Source organism: Felis catus, chromosome D3 (genome assembly GCF_018350175.1).
Source record: "Felis catus isolate Fca126 chromosome D3, F.catus_Fca126_mat1.0, whole genome shotgun sequence".
NCBI lineage: Eukaryota > Metazoa > Chordata > Mammalia > Carnivora > Felidae > Felis > Felis catus.
The window spans coordinates 53,264,586-53,280,687 of record NC_058379.1 but is presented as its reverse complement, the minus strand read 5'-3'; the positions used below and the strand labels follow the sequence as shown (position 1 = coordinate 53,280,687).

The window sequence follows — 16,102 nt, the reverse complement described above, 5'->3', positions numbered from 1 at the left end:
AAATGAAACTAAAAATGTATTCCTGTGGTCTTTGGGGAATGATTTTCCTGGGCGATCAAATCAAAACACCCCTTTCTTTAGTTGCTAATATAGTAAACGAGGGAAGGAATTGAGAGAAGGCAGAAATAAAATGAGGCAGACATTTTTTTCTAGTGTCATCGATGAAAGAGCCTTGGTGACCCACGTATTCTAGTAAGCCATGTATAAAAATGCACTCATGTGTGTGTCTACATTCATAGACTAGGGTGGGTTACAATACTTGGAAATGACCACACGAAAGGGCCCAATCAGAGATAGGGTGGTGGGTGGGTCTGAGGGTTCTGGAAGATGGGGAGGGTCCCAGGTGAAGGAGCAACACTCACAGCAGCTGGCTGTTAGTCCCTGGGGCAGATAGGTGGAGCATACACCTTGGCACACCTACCTGTGGAGGCTGCCCCTGTGCATCAGGGCCAAGTTCAGGAGCTTAGGTGAGGCCGTCAGGATAATTTGTGTGCAAGTATATTTTATGCCAGGCTGAAGGCAAGACTGAGGTCCCCAAACAAGAAGGATGATTAGCAAAATTCATGCACCAAGGTCCTGCTTACTTTTTATGCTGAAGTATACTTATGCATAACTCAAGGCCAACTGGATGCTTAATTATAACTCATAAATATTATTTTTTAATTTTTTAATGTTTATTTATTGTGAGAGAGAGAGAGACAGAGCATGAGCAGGGAAGGGGCAGAGAGAGAGGGAGACGCAGAATGGCTCGAGGCTCAGAGCTCTCAGCACAGAACTCTACGCAGGGCTCAAACTCACGGACCACGAGATCGTGACCTGAGCCGAAGTCAGATGCTTAACCGACTGAGCCACCCAGGCACCCCTAACTCATAAATATTATTTAAAATAATGACTGAATTAGTGTTTACTTCTGGAAAAGATGGCAGTGAAATTCCCACCTGTGCCCGCAGTGGAAATTCAAATATATTCTCTGTATCGATAAAGACAGCCTCAAGCATGTTGTAGGATAAGAATTATTTGTTGGATGCATTATCCACTGACAGGTATAAATATTGCTGTAATAATTACTGCCGAAGACCTCCATGCAAACAAATACATAACTAGAATTGATACTGAAGAGTGTCCAGGACTCAAAAGAGTTTGATATTATTCCTTCTCTGGGCATTGATTTCTTCTTGGTAATGAATCTGATTTTCAAATTTCCCCCTTTTATGGTGTATATATGTTCAACTCTAAAGAATCACATGGTGAGAGTATATTATAAATCAAGAAAAATCCCCATGAAGCTTTACTACATGCAGTAGTATGGACGAAACCCTGTATGTCTCCGTTTTATCCTTTCTTCTGCCCATAGGAGGAGGGAGTGGGGCAGGTTTGGAGAGCATGGCGGTCAGGCCTGGGGCGTGAGGTTATCTGGGGTGCAGGCTGACCTGAGTGGGACATGGAAGTCATATTCTAAAGGAGAACCAGGGTCAAAGTTGTGTTAATATATCCAAAGGCTGATGGTTGATGTAAAAGACTAGGTGGCTAGCACATCCCAAATCTTCGGCAAAGGAGAACAGCCAACTGGCAGTGGGCAGACTCTGATGGGGAAATTGAGAGGTGGCCTGAGGAAGTCATGGAGGTCCAGTGCAGGCCACCCAGGTTTTTGTGAGTGGCTGCTGGGTTGGCCTGCTCAGATAAGGGGCTGTGAAGGAATAGTGAATTCCTTGCAAAATTGGGAATGTTAAAATTGTAGGAAGCTTAAGTGTAAGTCTACATCTAACAGACCACCTAGGCAAGAGTGGCTTCAACAACAGGTTCATAGCTCCGGGGCCAGCTTCTGGGTGATTCTCTTGGCTTTCCCCATTGGCTCTCAATGTCGCCACCACAGCTGTCCCCGTTGTGTCTTTCTACAGTGGCAGCCTGAGGCCGAAGGGCATTTCTGCTTATCAGGGAGAAAAGTCTTTCCTCAACTCTTCCCTCTGAGCCTGTGAACCAGGATGGGGTCACAAACCCAGGTCCTGACTACAAGGGAGGGGATTAAAGCCAGTGTCTGGCATTTTCGACATTTTAATGCCCTGGGGTCTTTAAGGTTTTGTTCAGGTAATAACAAACTTCCACCTCATTGCTATTTTGTATCTCAGCTTACCTTTTGAATTGTTCTTCATCCTGGTTGAAAGAACAATTGTGGACGCACCAGAACTATCCTTGAAAACCCTAAATATGGGACGAACAAGAAGCTTGTATTTCCTATCCTGCTGTTGCCCATATCTTGTTGCTAATTGTGACAGAACTGTAGATGGCAGGTCATGATCGAGAACTCTGTGCTAAGGAAGAAGGAAGGTTTGGGGGGAAATGTTGGTATCAGTAATGGAATGTGTCAGTTATAAATTATATTGCTCATCAAAGAATCTGTCACATGCCAGGGGCGCCTGGGTGGCTCAGTCGGTTGAGCGTCCAACTTCGGCTCAGGTCATGATCTCCCCGGCTTGTGAGTTTGAGCCCCATGTCAGGCTCTGTGCTGGGAGCTCAGAGCCTGGAGCCTCTTCAGATTCTGTGCCTTTCTCACCCCCCCCCCCCCCCCCCCCGCCACACACACACACTCTGTCTCTCAAAAATACACATTAAAAAAAAATCTGTCACATGCCAGCTACCATATGACAAATATACAGGCTATGAAATAAGTTTTAGTATCAGGTCCAATGTCAACTTTTCCCATGGCTTTCTGTGAATTCAGCTGACTTTACTTGGCATTGCTATGCATGCATGTGTCTGATAATAATCCTGTAGCAGCATCAACATTTACATACAATGTGCTGGATTTTTTTTTTTTTTTAATGTTCATTTTTGAGCTAGAGACAGAGCATGGGTGGGGGAAGGGCAGAGAGAGGGAGACACAGAATCCAAAGCAGGCTCCAGGCTCCCTGCTGTCAGCACAGAATCTGATGCAGGGCTCAAACTTGGGAACAGGGAGATCATGACCTGAGCCGAAGTTGGACGCTTAACTGACTGAGCCACCCAGGTGCCCCTGTGCTGGATTGTTCTATATCCAGCTTTGTTACTTGAAGAACTATGTGTTCCAGGATCCCCTGATCCCTGTATCGTTCAGATTTAGAGGTGGCCAAAAAAGAGACGCTGGCATGGGATTTGACAGGCAGAGGGAAGTCGTGGCTGTTTTTCTCTGAGGCCCTTCGCAGGCTGATAGAGTGGTAGAGGATGGGCGGTGCCCAGGGGGTTCTGTCCTGCTCTTGCTGCACTCCTCCACTGCCCAGCTCTTCCTCTGGCTGTCGGCCCAGCTGACTGACAGTCCACCACCAGCCACATGGCTGTGGATCCCCAGTGGCCAACACCCCCCGCCCACCTCCCTTTCCCCACCTTCCTGCCATCTGCCTTAGTGACTAAACAGCACCCGGCTTTCCTGTTTCCCAGCCACTTCTGACCAGTCCAGGCGGCTAGTGCTTCAGGAGGCCTGGGCAGTGAGTTTTCTCTTATTCTCTCACTTGCCTTCCAGATTTTTCTTTCCAAGTCCCCCCACCATTATGTCCGTTCTAACGCTAGGCTACATCTTATCCTACAGCACTCACGGCTGCTCTCCTCTCCTGAACACAACCTGACTGAGATGTGCCGCTACCTGAATGAATGTAAAGTGAGTCTTCAGTTACGTTCTCTAAGCCAAGTTTAAAAGCCCTTTTTCTACCAATGATAAGACGGGGTGGGATACTATTTAAAGTCACCAAAGTAAGGAAGTTTTGTTTCTTAATAGTTTTTTTTTTAAGTTTATTTAAAGTTTATTTTGAGAGAGGGTGAGAGAGAGAGAGTGGGAGAGGAGCAGAGAGAGTGGGAGAGAGAGAACCCCAAGCAGGTTTCATGCTCAGTGCAGAGCCCGTTGCAGAGCTCGATCTCATGAACCGTGAGATCATGACCTGAGCCAAAATCAGGAGTTGGACGCTTAACTGCCCGAGTCACCCAGGCGCCCCCTGTCTCTTACAGTTTAAAGCAATCGTTTCTGGGCTAACTTAAACTGTTTGGGATTTCCCTCTCTCCTCTTCTTTCTACGTGCAGTGTTCCTGGGTTTGAGGGGAAACGCCCCATACTCCTGGTGGGACAGCAGTCTCTCGGCATGACAACCTCTGCTGAGGTGTGGCTGGGCTGCCCCTGGATGCCCTGCACTGCTCTCTCTTGAGATGTGGCTACTTGCACACGCTCCTTTGGGCCAATGTGCTGGAACCTGCCACTGAATTCTGAGGGCCCTGATATTTGCCTCCATTGATTAGATGGCACACTCTCTGGCCTCATCTCCTGGCCCCAGGTCTCCGCTGGCTCACCTGTCCTCCCAGTATCTGCACATTCCTCTAGCAGGGCACTCCTGGTTTCCTGAATTCCATCCCAATGCTGTGGGGAAAGCAGGGTGCTACCTCAGAACCATTCTGGAGGCTCCTACAGGGTTAGGGGGAATCCACAAGCAGGGAGGAAAAGGTTTCTAGAAGTCTCCAGAAGGTTGAAGGGTAGACGTAGTGGGAATGGAGACGTGCCCTGTGAAAGCAGGGAACGGAAACTGAGGTTTCTGAGGTGGAGCAGTTCCAGAAACTGCCAGGCTCAAGGGCATTCAGCAGGAGTGGGAGTCTAACAGGGCAGAGATGGAGTCCAGGGGAAGTTACCTTCCTTAATGGAATCTTGCCTTGTTGAGTGTGCGTGGGAGAGTGTTCAAGGAGAGCAGCCAGGAAGCCCGAGGGTTTGGGGAAAAGCAGAAAGAAGCCCAAGAGAATAAAATAATCATGGATTTACTGGCCAACCTCCTGAATTTAATCTTGCATATCTAGGGTTGAAGGTCTATCCTTTCTTCGAGGTTTGCTTTCCTCGGGTGTTAAATGGGGATAGTGCTAGCCCTTCTGCAGGATGGTTGTGCAATATTCAGCATACAGAAGGTACTTGGTGCAGGGTAATCCATCATCAGGCATATCTACCACTCATCATTAACTGTCAAGTGCTAAGAAGCAAAAGAGTTAAAAACACATCACTGTATTTCCTTAAGATGCACTGTACTTATACTTTCCCTTGGATTTCTAGAATCCATATAGAGAGAGAGAGAGAGAGAGAGAGAGAGTAGGGATGATACTTTTGACCTTTTGTTCCATTACTAAAGCATCTTATAATTTATGGTACCTTGAATCCAGGAAATGTATTTTTGTTTCCACTCCGTGTAGGTACAAAAGTATAAGATACAAGTTTGTTGTTCTTTTTTAAATCTCATTTTGCCACTGGTTGGAGCATCCATTCTGCTATGGCTCCCCCTATCTGCTGCCACTTAGTGACAAAAACAGCCAAATCTTTGAGATGGAAAAAGTAAGGTGGTTTTGAATGGACAATTATCAAAATGCCAAGTTTCAAAAACAGGCAAGTCCTGAACTTCACACATCACACTCTAGCTGCCATTATTTCTTTAAATAACTGCTTTGCCCCATAAGCAAGCAAGAAATGTGTCATAATGATCTCTGTGTGCCCAGGATTTGTCTAGGGTCAGGCCCAGTAAATGTCATTCTAGTGAGTTATTTAAAAATTGAGCCTGGAGAACAGAAAGGTCCACATGAATTCATGATGCATGTCAAGTTAATAAAAGACTAAGAAAGATCTGAAGAAAGATAGACGCCTCTGTTATGAAGAGTACAAGAAGAGAATGGCTTGAAACAGTAGCATGAGGTATTCCAGGGAGACTCAAGGAAGGACCTTCGGACACAGAAGCCGTGAATGGGAGTAGATAACAAAGAAGGATAGTGGCCCCCCTCCCTTCATTGGTCAGTAGGTGCCCCTGAATGGGAGGATAGGCTAGCTGCCCTTCCAAGCCTGACTCTGAGACTGTGAATGCTGTTTTCCTCACATACTGCAAATCATTGCTGTTTTCAGCACTGGTGAAAGCTAGCCTTGACAATATTTTTGTGGCCTTCAGAGCATTTCATAGCTCTTCATTATCATGGGCTGGTGATTCTCTCACTCGCCTTCCAGATTTTTCTTTCCAAGTCCCTCCGCCATTGTGTCAGGTCTAACCCTACGCTAAATCTTATCCCGCAGCACTCAAGGCAGCTCTCCTCTCCTGAACACAACCTGACTGAACAAGCCTGCAGGGGGTTCAGAGACTGAGCGAGTTGGGGACCCCCCTAACAGTCTGGAATCTGGCCTCTTTCAAAGACCTATATGAGTTTTACAGGCCAAACAAAGAAAACTTGTTTTGCGCTGAAGGAAAAAGAAAAACCAAACCAACAACATCTTTGCCTGACCTTTAAAACCCCTGTAAGCCTGAGGGCAGTTGGCTGTACCTTGTAAAAACTCTGATCTTTTGACTAAAAAAGAATGCTAATCAGCCCAGCTTTGCCAACCTCCATTTGTTACCCGTTGCTAAGTGATAGCTAAAGAAGATTAGCGATCATAGATCATAGGTGAATGGAAATTTCTGGCCTGTGCTTTTGTTGGCAGTGATGAAAAATAGTTTAGGGTATTTGAGGGAAAAGGAAAAAAAAAAACAACAAACTTCTTCTATGTCTTTGACCCTTGAATTGTTTTTAAAAAGTCCCTCCCTGTCCCGACAAACTCAAAGAGGCAATAAATGGTTTTCTGCCATACTGAAGCACCCCTCACTCCTAGATTTTCTCCTGCCTGTTATCATTTATTTAGCTAAGGCTGCATGCATGTGTGATGATAAAGCCTGAACTAGCTCAACTACATATTGCATACCTGCTCTAACCCATAGCTTACGCCTCCATTACACGGGAGAAAATAATACGATGTATCTCTAAGATTGCGGAGGATAAAACCAGATAATAGTATGAGAAATGCTTAGTTAGCCTAGTGCCTGCCAATAGAAAGTACCCAGTCAATAATGCATCCCATTATGATTATAACCACGGTTATCGTATGTCAGTGTCTCTCTGTGGCTCCAGAGTGTCATTATTCCAAAGTGAAATGCACATTTATTTCTGTCTCTTAAAGGCTGCCTGCACTGACAATTTTTGACCCGAGTGAGAACCACTGAAGAGTGAAGGTCAGTGCAGCTGAACGCTTTACCTTGTGGTGTGTGCACATGCGCAGAACACCTGTGAGCTCTCCCTTGGTGGCTGGTCTGAACAGCGGGCCCTTAAGCCTTCTGTAGCTGACACACGCGGTTAGAAAGGGCTGATGGAGTGGCGGCAACATCTGTTCCACGTTCCGTTGCTGCCTTGCAATTACTGAAAGTAACTTAGGAGCATCTCTGTCTTGCAACTTTAAAATGCCTCCTTCATCCACACAGAGCGCTGCATAGAATTGATATTTATTTTGATATTTATTTATTTATTTATTTATTCATTTAAAATTTAAAAATTTTTATTTTTATTTATGTTTTTTTTTGTTTTGTTTTCTTTTGTTTTTTTTACGCTGAACTGATTTTTAGTGAACTCTGCTGGTAACCTGCTGTTTACGATTTTAACGTGATAAACAGCACTGTGATGAACATCCTTATACATACATCTTGTCATAATTGTAAGATTATCTCTTGAAGTAAAATTTTAGAAGCTGAGGGGCGTCTGGGTGGCTCCGTCAGTTAAGCCCCTGACTTTTGATTTTGGCTCAGGTCATGATCTCACGGTTTGTGAGTTCGAGCCCCACGTGGGGCTCTGCACTGCTTGGGATTCTCTCTCTCTATCTCTCCCCCACTCTCTCTCTCTCAAAATAAATAAGTAAGCTTAAAAAAAGTTTTGGAAGCTGAGCTGCAGAATCTGATTATCTTTTGATGAGTTGTTAGAATTATCATAGGGTGCATCTGGTAGCAAATGTTCTTCATCCCCCATTCCTAGGGCCATATGAGAATTGGGGAAAAGATCCAGAGAATTTGCCTCTAGGTTCTTTCTACTTATTTTAACTTTCTGGTTTTTACTTATGGCCAAATATTATTGAAGAAAGAGAGAGAGAACATTTCTTTCAATCATTATCTTTATTTCTATTTCTATTTCATCCTTGCCTTTGACTGTTAGATAAATGGGTCCCTAGACCATTTTTCTAACTTTTAAGTCTAAATCCTACACTAGTAACAACATAGTGGATTATACTACCCTTGCTGAGAATGTTCCAGATTATGTGGGGATTTTATTTCTCTTCATCTGCAAGGGAAACTTCTGGATGGACGAGCTTATCCTTCCTTTGGAAAAGCAAGATAGATGAGGACATCTATCTCTTTAACCACTGATTTAGCAGCTCTCAAAGAAATCTGAAGAATGCTTTGTTTGTGTGTCTTTTCCTTCTGCCTTCACCTCTAACTAAATGCCCCTTTCCAGTGTCTCCATTTCAGTTTTCAGAAAGGAATAAACTAGGCCAGGTATTCACCATCATTATGTTGTGGGTGGATCTTTGAATCAGTCTATTTCTTGGGCTTCTAGGCAGCCTATCGAAGGCTATTCTTGGGTCAAGCATCCCTTTCCCCAATCAACTGTCAGTTGTGTGTGTGTGTGTGTGTGTGTGTGTGTGTGTGTGTGTGTAGTATATTTGAGTTGCTATAACAGAATACCATAGATTGGGTGGGTGGGTGTGTGTTGTCCTAGTATATTTGGACTGCTATAACAGAATACCACAGACTGAGTGGCTTAAAAACAACAGAAATTTATTTCTCACAAGTCTGGAGGCTGGAAAGTCCAAGACCAAGGTGCTGGCAGATTCAGTGTCTGGATCTGCTTCCTGCTTGATAGGCGCTGTGTCTTCACATGGTGAAAGTGGTGAAGAGCTCTCTGGGGTCTCTTTTGTAAGGGCACCAATCCCATTTATGAGGGCTTCACCCTCATGACCTAATCACCTCCCAAAGGCCCCACCTCCTAACACTATCACACTGAAGGTTGGACACATTCAGTCTATAGCAGGTGTGCATTGCATGGAGTGGAAAGACCCCATTACTGTTCTGGAATTTTGAGTGTGGTATATAGCATTCAATGGACCAGTAGGGGTGCTCTTACTCAGGGATTTCTCTTAGATTATTAAACTGGGGGAGATAAAGCATGACAAGAACTGCCAGGCATTTGGTGAAAAGGAAATCCTGAAAATATCCAAGCATTTACCCTCTGATGCAGGAGTTGCAATCCTAGTTTTTACCCAAGGGGAATGGAACCATGTGGCCACAAAGACTTGAGTATTCATTTAGCTTTACTCTTGATAGCACAGAATTGTGAAACAGCCTAGGTATCCATCCAAATGAAAATGGATAAGCAACTGTGACATAATTATTCTATAGAACACTAATGCCAATGAAAAGAAATGTATCACTGATACAACCCGGTGAATCTCTAAAACATTACACTGAGTGAAAGAAGCCTATCCCAAAGGGCACACACTATAGGACTCCATTTACTTGAAGTTCTAGAAGAGGCAAAACAAACAAAACAATAAAAATATGATAAAAATTTGTTGCTTCTCAGGGGTGGGAGTGGGGACTGAGCAAAAAGAGGCATTAGTATTTTCTGCTGTGATAGCAATTTCTCTATCTTGAAAGGGGCTTGGGTTACACAGCTGTATGCACTTGTCAAAACATAGCAAATGTACACTTACAATTGGTGCATTTCATTGTATGTAATGTTTTCTCAGAGGAAAAAAAATGTAAACAAATCTTGAACTCTAGTTAAAGATATGCATGTGGCAGGGGTGCCTGGGTGGCTCAATTGGTTAAGCATCCTACTCTTGGTTTCGGCCCAGGTCATGATCTAGTGGTTTGTGAGTTCGAACCCCGTGTCAGGCTCTGTGCTGGCAGTGCAGAGCCTCCTTGGGATTCTCTCTCTCCCTTTCTCTCAGCCCCTCCCCAGCTCACGCTGTCTCTGTCTCTCTTAAAATAAACAAATAAACTTAAAAAAAGATATGCACATGACATATTTAGAGCAAAGTGTAATTATGGCTATTATTTAATTTGAAATTCATGACAAATAAGATGGATTGATGGATGGATACAGAAATGAATGGGTAGATATGTGATAAAGCAAGAAAAGAAAAAAGTTTAATGGTGGAATCTAGGTGATGGAATGTGGGTATTCATGAAAAATCTTTCAAATTTGCTGTGTGAAAATTTTCCTAATAGAATTTTGGGGAGAAAGTCTAGAAATGCAAAATATGCCATTCCATTAATTTCAATAGTACTCAGTTTAATTTAAGGGCAATTCAACAATAAACAATAATAATTGAGTATCTGCCATAATATATATTATATACACTTATATACTATATTATACATTATAATGATAATATATACTGAGGATATAAGAATAAATACAGACTAAGTTCTTGGCTCAAAAAGTTTACAATTTTGGGGGTGCCTGGGTGCCTCAGTTGGTTGAATTTCCAACTCTTGCTTTTGCCTCAGGTCATGATCCCAGGGTCATGGGATTGAGCCCCATGTCGGGCTCCATGCTGAGTGTGGACCCTGCTTAAGATTTAAGGTTCTTTCTTTCTTTCTTTCTTTCTTTCTTTCTTTCTTTCTTTCTTTCTTTCTTTCTTTCTTTCTTTCTTTCTTTCTCCTCCTCTGACCCCCTCCCTCTAAAAAAAAAAAAAAAAAAAAAGGAAAAAGAAAAGAAAAAAAAAAAAGCTTACAATTTCATAAGGGAGACCAAAGTGAAATCGGACTATCAGGAAAAACCATATGCCAACAGTTTTCTGGAATAGTTGAATTTCAAATACTTTTATTATCTTTAAATGTTAAGGGATTTGTTAAGTAAATAGCCAATGTTATTTTGATTGCCTAACATTGTAAGACTTTTTATACAAATAAGATCACAAATTAGAGAAAAAAAAATCTCTTGTCAAATGCAAATCTCTTTATTTTTTTATTTTTTTATTTTTTTTAAAAATTTTCTTTTTCAACGTTTATTTATTTTTGGGACAGAGAGAGACAGAGCATGAACGGGGGAGGGGCAGAAAGAGAGGGAGACACAGAATCGGAAGCAGGCTCCAGGCTCCGAGCCATCAGCCCAGAGCCTGACGCGGGGCTCGAACTCACGGACCGCGAGATCGTGACCTGGCTGAAGTCGGACGCTTAACCGACTGCGCCACCCAGGTGCCCCTCAAATGTAAATCTCTTGTCTAATCCAATTTTGTTTAGTAAAATTTTTTTGCCATCACCGTATCCTACTTTTCTGTTGGTTCTGTGACTTTGTTGACATAACATTTAAATTTTAGGGGCGCCTGTGTGGCTCAGTCAGTTGAGCATCCAACTCTTGGTTTCAGCTTAGGTCATGATCTCACTGTTTGTGGAATTGGGCCCCACCGGAGCTTGGGATTCTCTCTCTCTCCCTCTCTCTCTGCCTCTCCCCTGGCTCACACTCTTTCTCTCAAAATAAATAAATAAACTTAAAAACAATAAAATTTACAGCAAGGAAAGAGGCACTGAGAAAACATAGAAAAGTCAATGAAAGTTAGAGAAAAAAAGAGATTAATATTTAACATTCACATGGGGTGGAATTATCAGTTTCCTCCACCTTCTTCCTTGGTATCTCCCTCTGCAGCCCATCTTCCTCCCTGTTGCATAATGTAGTTTTACGGCCTTAGCTGGTGGTCTGTACCTGTCCTTCCATCCATAGTTTCTGCTGGGCCCACTACCTGTCATTTTCCAGACACTAGCCACCCTCACCGGTGTGAGGTGAGCCTCTGATCCAGCTAATCTTTGTTTATTTATCTTCACTTTTCATGAAAAGTCCATCTCTTAAGAAGGCCTCTTAGATATTCCCACTCCATCTTCAGAGCATTCTCTCCAAGCAGTCTTGGAATTTTCTGTCTACCTTTGATGGCTTGTTTATTACAGGTCATTTTGGTTTTCAGAAAAAGGTGTTTATAAATACCACCTCCATTACCCTGTCTGTGGGCCCCTGGAGGGCGAGGGCTGGGTCTTACTCATCTTTGGATGAACTTAAAGCCACTAAACAGTGCTCAGCATATAGTGAGAATTCAACAGGTGTTGTTTAATTGAATCTCAACATTTATTCTTAAGACTAGCCCACACCAGGGTGAGTGTATTATTTGTAAATGCATTGGTCACATCATTTCCTCCAAAGTGCAGCCTTTTTGATAGAACCAAAGGCTCATGACTGACCTTCAGAAAGACCTCCAGGCAATCCTGAAACATATCACACTTTATCTGGGAGGAGCACAGTTAGCAAATGCAGGTATCTGCATTTGTGAGTTTGCACTGCTTATTATCACCTTATTAAATTGCTTAATTCTTTTCCTTGGGAGCTTTGACAGATTGACTTGGCTTCTTTTGCTGCATGCATAGTGCCATCTTGTGGCCAGAGAGCGCATAACCCTCATTTACTCCAAAAGCTAGTGAGGCAATGGTTGTTGGATGTGCACGGGCTTAGAAAATTGTGCTTCTGTCATTCTGTTTCCGTAGTCCAGAAGACCTCCAGGTAGAGAAACACGTGAATTATTACTAGGGGAATGTACACATAATTTACCGCTAAGCCAAGTCAACTTGGGCTTTATCTAGCAGGAGTATTTTTAGAAGCATTTATGCAGTTTATATTTTGTGCACTTCCTTAAGCCTTTTATGGTTTTTCCCCAAGAACTGTTTTCTCCTCCTCAACCCAGTTTTTTTTTTCTCTTGAGACAGTGCCATGTGAAACTGGGGCTACGGTACCAGTGGTTCTCGGAGGGGTTGGGAACGACAAAGCTCCAGCAGGGTTCACCTCAAGAGGTTTGTCAATGCAAACTTTCAGCTAGAGGAAGCTGAAAGCAGGAGATGAAGAGAAGAGGGATATGTGGGCTCCATCCTCATGTGGGCTCTGTCCTAATGTCAGCCTTGGGTAAAAGGACAGAATAATAAAAAAAAATATGACACTGAGGAAAATCTCTGATAGTCCAAGCAATCAGCAGATAGAAAGAAACTCTGGAAGAAACATAAAAATCTTTGAGCCATTGCAAATCATTCGTTTTATGCACTAAAATCTCACGGTTCTCTTCTTACCAACCCCCCCCCCCCCACACACACACACTCTTCTCAGAGTCCATTGATTAAGATTTTGCAATGAGAACAGACTTGGGTTTGGGATGCAGTTCATTAGAGGTTGCAAATTACATGAAGGATGGACAGGGGGGACACTGACATCATCCATCACATACAGGCTTAGGAAATCCATTTTGGAAATTTTGTCAGATTTTCAAAATTCATAATTGTCTGGTTTGAATTGTGTCATGAGGAGACAAAGATAAAAAAGGTCTGTTTCTGCCTTCAGTGATCTCAGTTTCTGGGGAATGGGGGATATGAAACAAGGATAAGATACGTGAAGCAATTAGAGAAATACAGACAATCATTTGCTTTTTCTTCTTTAATCTACATTTTGCCTTTTTCCAAAGAAGTGCATGTGATACAAGAAAATATTTTGGTAAAATAGCACTTTAAAAGGAAAAGTTGGAGGGAAACAAAGAAGGGGTTGAACTGAGGCAGTACATCTTCCAAGAAAAATAATTAAATTAAATAGGCTACTGCTAATTTTCCTAAGCCATCTGAGCATCAAGCAAATGACAATTTAGACATTTTTAAATATTGTTAATTTCTGCTAGTGAGGGATAGATAGGGGGCTATACCAGTGGTTTATTATAAAACAAGCAAATAAACCAATTCCACAAAATGGATAAGTATTTGTTAGCGCACAGGCACAAAAGCAGTCATATAACCAAATTTTGTCACTCAGGGCACTTTCTTTCTCTGCCATAGTCTCTTCTGACCAGCAGTTGATGAAAGAGGTTTATTCTGAGGCAGATGGAATTAGTACGTTCAGATGGCAGGATGAGCCAGCATTGTTGGTTGGTCAGATGGCAGGATTCTCCAGGAGGTGGAAGGACACAGGACTGATGAGGCTCTAGACCCGAAGCGCTTCATAGGAGCTCTTAGACTCGGGCCTGTCATAGCCTCATGCCTCATTCCCGGAAGTGCAGTGGGGGCTGTATCCACTGCCTCAACAGTTGCCAGTTGCAAAACCACTCATCTCCCCAAAGGAAAATCATCACCTCCATCCCTATGTTAATTAGCAAGCCCTCTAATGTGGCTTTTAAAAAAAGACTTATTTATTTTTGAGAGACAGTGCAAGCTGGGAAGGGGCAGAGAGAGAGAGAGGGATAGAAGATCCGAAGCGGGCTCTGCACTGACAGCAACAAGCCCAAGGCGGGGCTCAAACTTGTGAACTGTGAGATCGTGACCTGAGCTGAAGTCGGGACGCTGAACCACTTGAGCAACCCAGGTGTCCCTCTAATGTGGATTTTAAGAATATTTGAAGGGTAGGTAGCCACCCCTGGAGTGTCCATTTCTGATTAGGATTCTTCAAATACTTACCACTGGTGGGAATAAGTTAGAATTAATTTGTACACACGTTTATCACATACCTCATACTGAAGTAATTTTGAAGTGAATTACTTCATGGCCATCACAACAGTCATAATGAAGAAGCAAATAAATATATTTTGTTTTAAGCTCTTTGTAGCAACCTTTTTTTTTATAACTAGAAGGAAAGAGAAAGAATAATTTGTACTGACTTAAATTTAGAATACAAAAGAAACCCAGGAAAGGCCACATGTGCTATGTATAGAAGCCTCTGAAGCAAGTAAGGAAAAAAAAATTAATCCTTAGCATGAGTTCCAAGGGAGAGGATCATTAAGCTTCCCCAGCTTATTGAAGAGTCGTTGGCGGTGTGTGTACTGAAAATATCTGAGGAAACCGAAAAGCAATACAAAGCACGTGACCTCGGCCACCAAGCTGGGAATGTTAACTGCTATCAACCCTCCCTGGGTCCATGGCTCAGTACAAGCAAATGTGCTTTTGCTTTGATTACCTTTGAAATTTCTCTGAGGGCTCAAGGGGTAACTCTGCAGTCTCCTCATTCAGGCTGCTTTCAACTCCACTTTGTTGCTGTGACAAGCAATTTTTGTTGATAATTAATCAAATAGTGGGATGAAGAAATTCTTGCCTTTCATGGGAAAAAATAGCACAGCTTTTCTAGTTAAGCCTGTTTGTTTACCTGGTCTTACGGGCTGAGTCGTGTTCCCTCAAAATTCGTGTGTTGAAATCCTCACCACCGATTCGTCAGAGTGTGACTATATTTGGAGATGAGGTCTTTACAGAGGTAATTAAGTTAAAATGAAGTCATCAAGATGGGTCGCAATTCAACATGACTGGTGTCTATTAGAAGGGGAAATTTGGACATAGATCCATACAGAGGGAAGACCACGCGAAAACACAGGGGGAAGACAGTCATCTGCAAGCCAGGGAACAAGGTCTTGGAAGAAACAGACACTGCTGACACCTTGATCTTGGATGTCTAGCCTCTAGAATTGTGAGAAGATAAATGTCTGTAGTTTAAGTCCTCCAGTCTGCGGGATTTCGTTACGGTAACCCAAGCAGACTAACACAACAGGGTTTTTCCTGTGTCACTGAGTGTTCAAGGGGGAAGCAGATGGAAGTGAAGAGAGTTTAATGGATCATTTACACAAAGTGAAGCAGGTGAGGAACACCTCAAGGGATAGTCCAGGGCACTGGCTGAGTCTGACATCCGTTGAGGAGGGGGCAATCACCACCACCTTGCCTCAAGGAGCAAGGAGAGGGAGTGGGTCCTGGAACTCAGAAGAGGAGTTTCTGCCCATAGAGAGATGACTGACTGGTGCTGGCAGAGGGAGAGAGGAAAAGACATGCCCTGACCTTGCATTTCTCTTTCTCTCCAATCTCCAGCCAATTCCTCCCAAGAACTACGCCCAACTAGTAGCCAGAGGGCAAGGATGCCTGCTGAAGCATCCAGAGAGGACAAGCTTGTGGGTCTCAAAACAAGGTGAAAAGGGGTAGGGAGTAGATACAAAGAGGCAAATGGAAAATCTCCAGCTATGGGTGTTTCTGGATTTTTAATAGAGGCACACCTTCCTCATCTCATTTTCTCTACTCGGCTCATGGGTTGGTGGAGTTCTGTAATCTGTGGAATAACGAGATATGCGTTTCCATTCAGTAATGGACTTGATGCAGGTTTCAGAATATTCGTGCCAATAATGCACTGCAGCCAGTGGGGGACAGGGGTGTGCAGGAAGGTGTGGGGGACAGGAAGCAATGATTGAAGTCCTCTCCATAAGCGTATGGGTGTGAAGCTCAGAG

General features: G+C 43.2%; 1 long non-coding RNA gene across 1 annotated transcript in view; it reads left to right on the top strand.

The window, feature by feature from the left end:
• The window catches only part of LOC123381338, a 46,953-nt gene extending 39,718 nt beyond the window's left edge, over positions 1–7,235 (top strand). Inside the window, exons 4-5 of the long non-coding RNA XR_006588230.1 lie at positions 3,560–3,628; positions 6,964–7,235. This is a non-coding gene — a long non-coding RNA (uncharacterized LOC123381338). The remainder of the gene's footprint in view (positions 1–3,559; positions 3,629–6,963) is intronic.
• Positions 7,236–16,102: the final 8,867 nt, after the last annotated feature.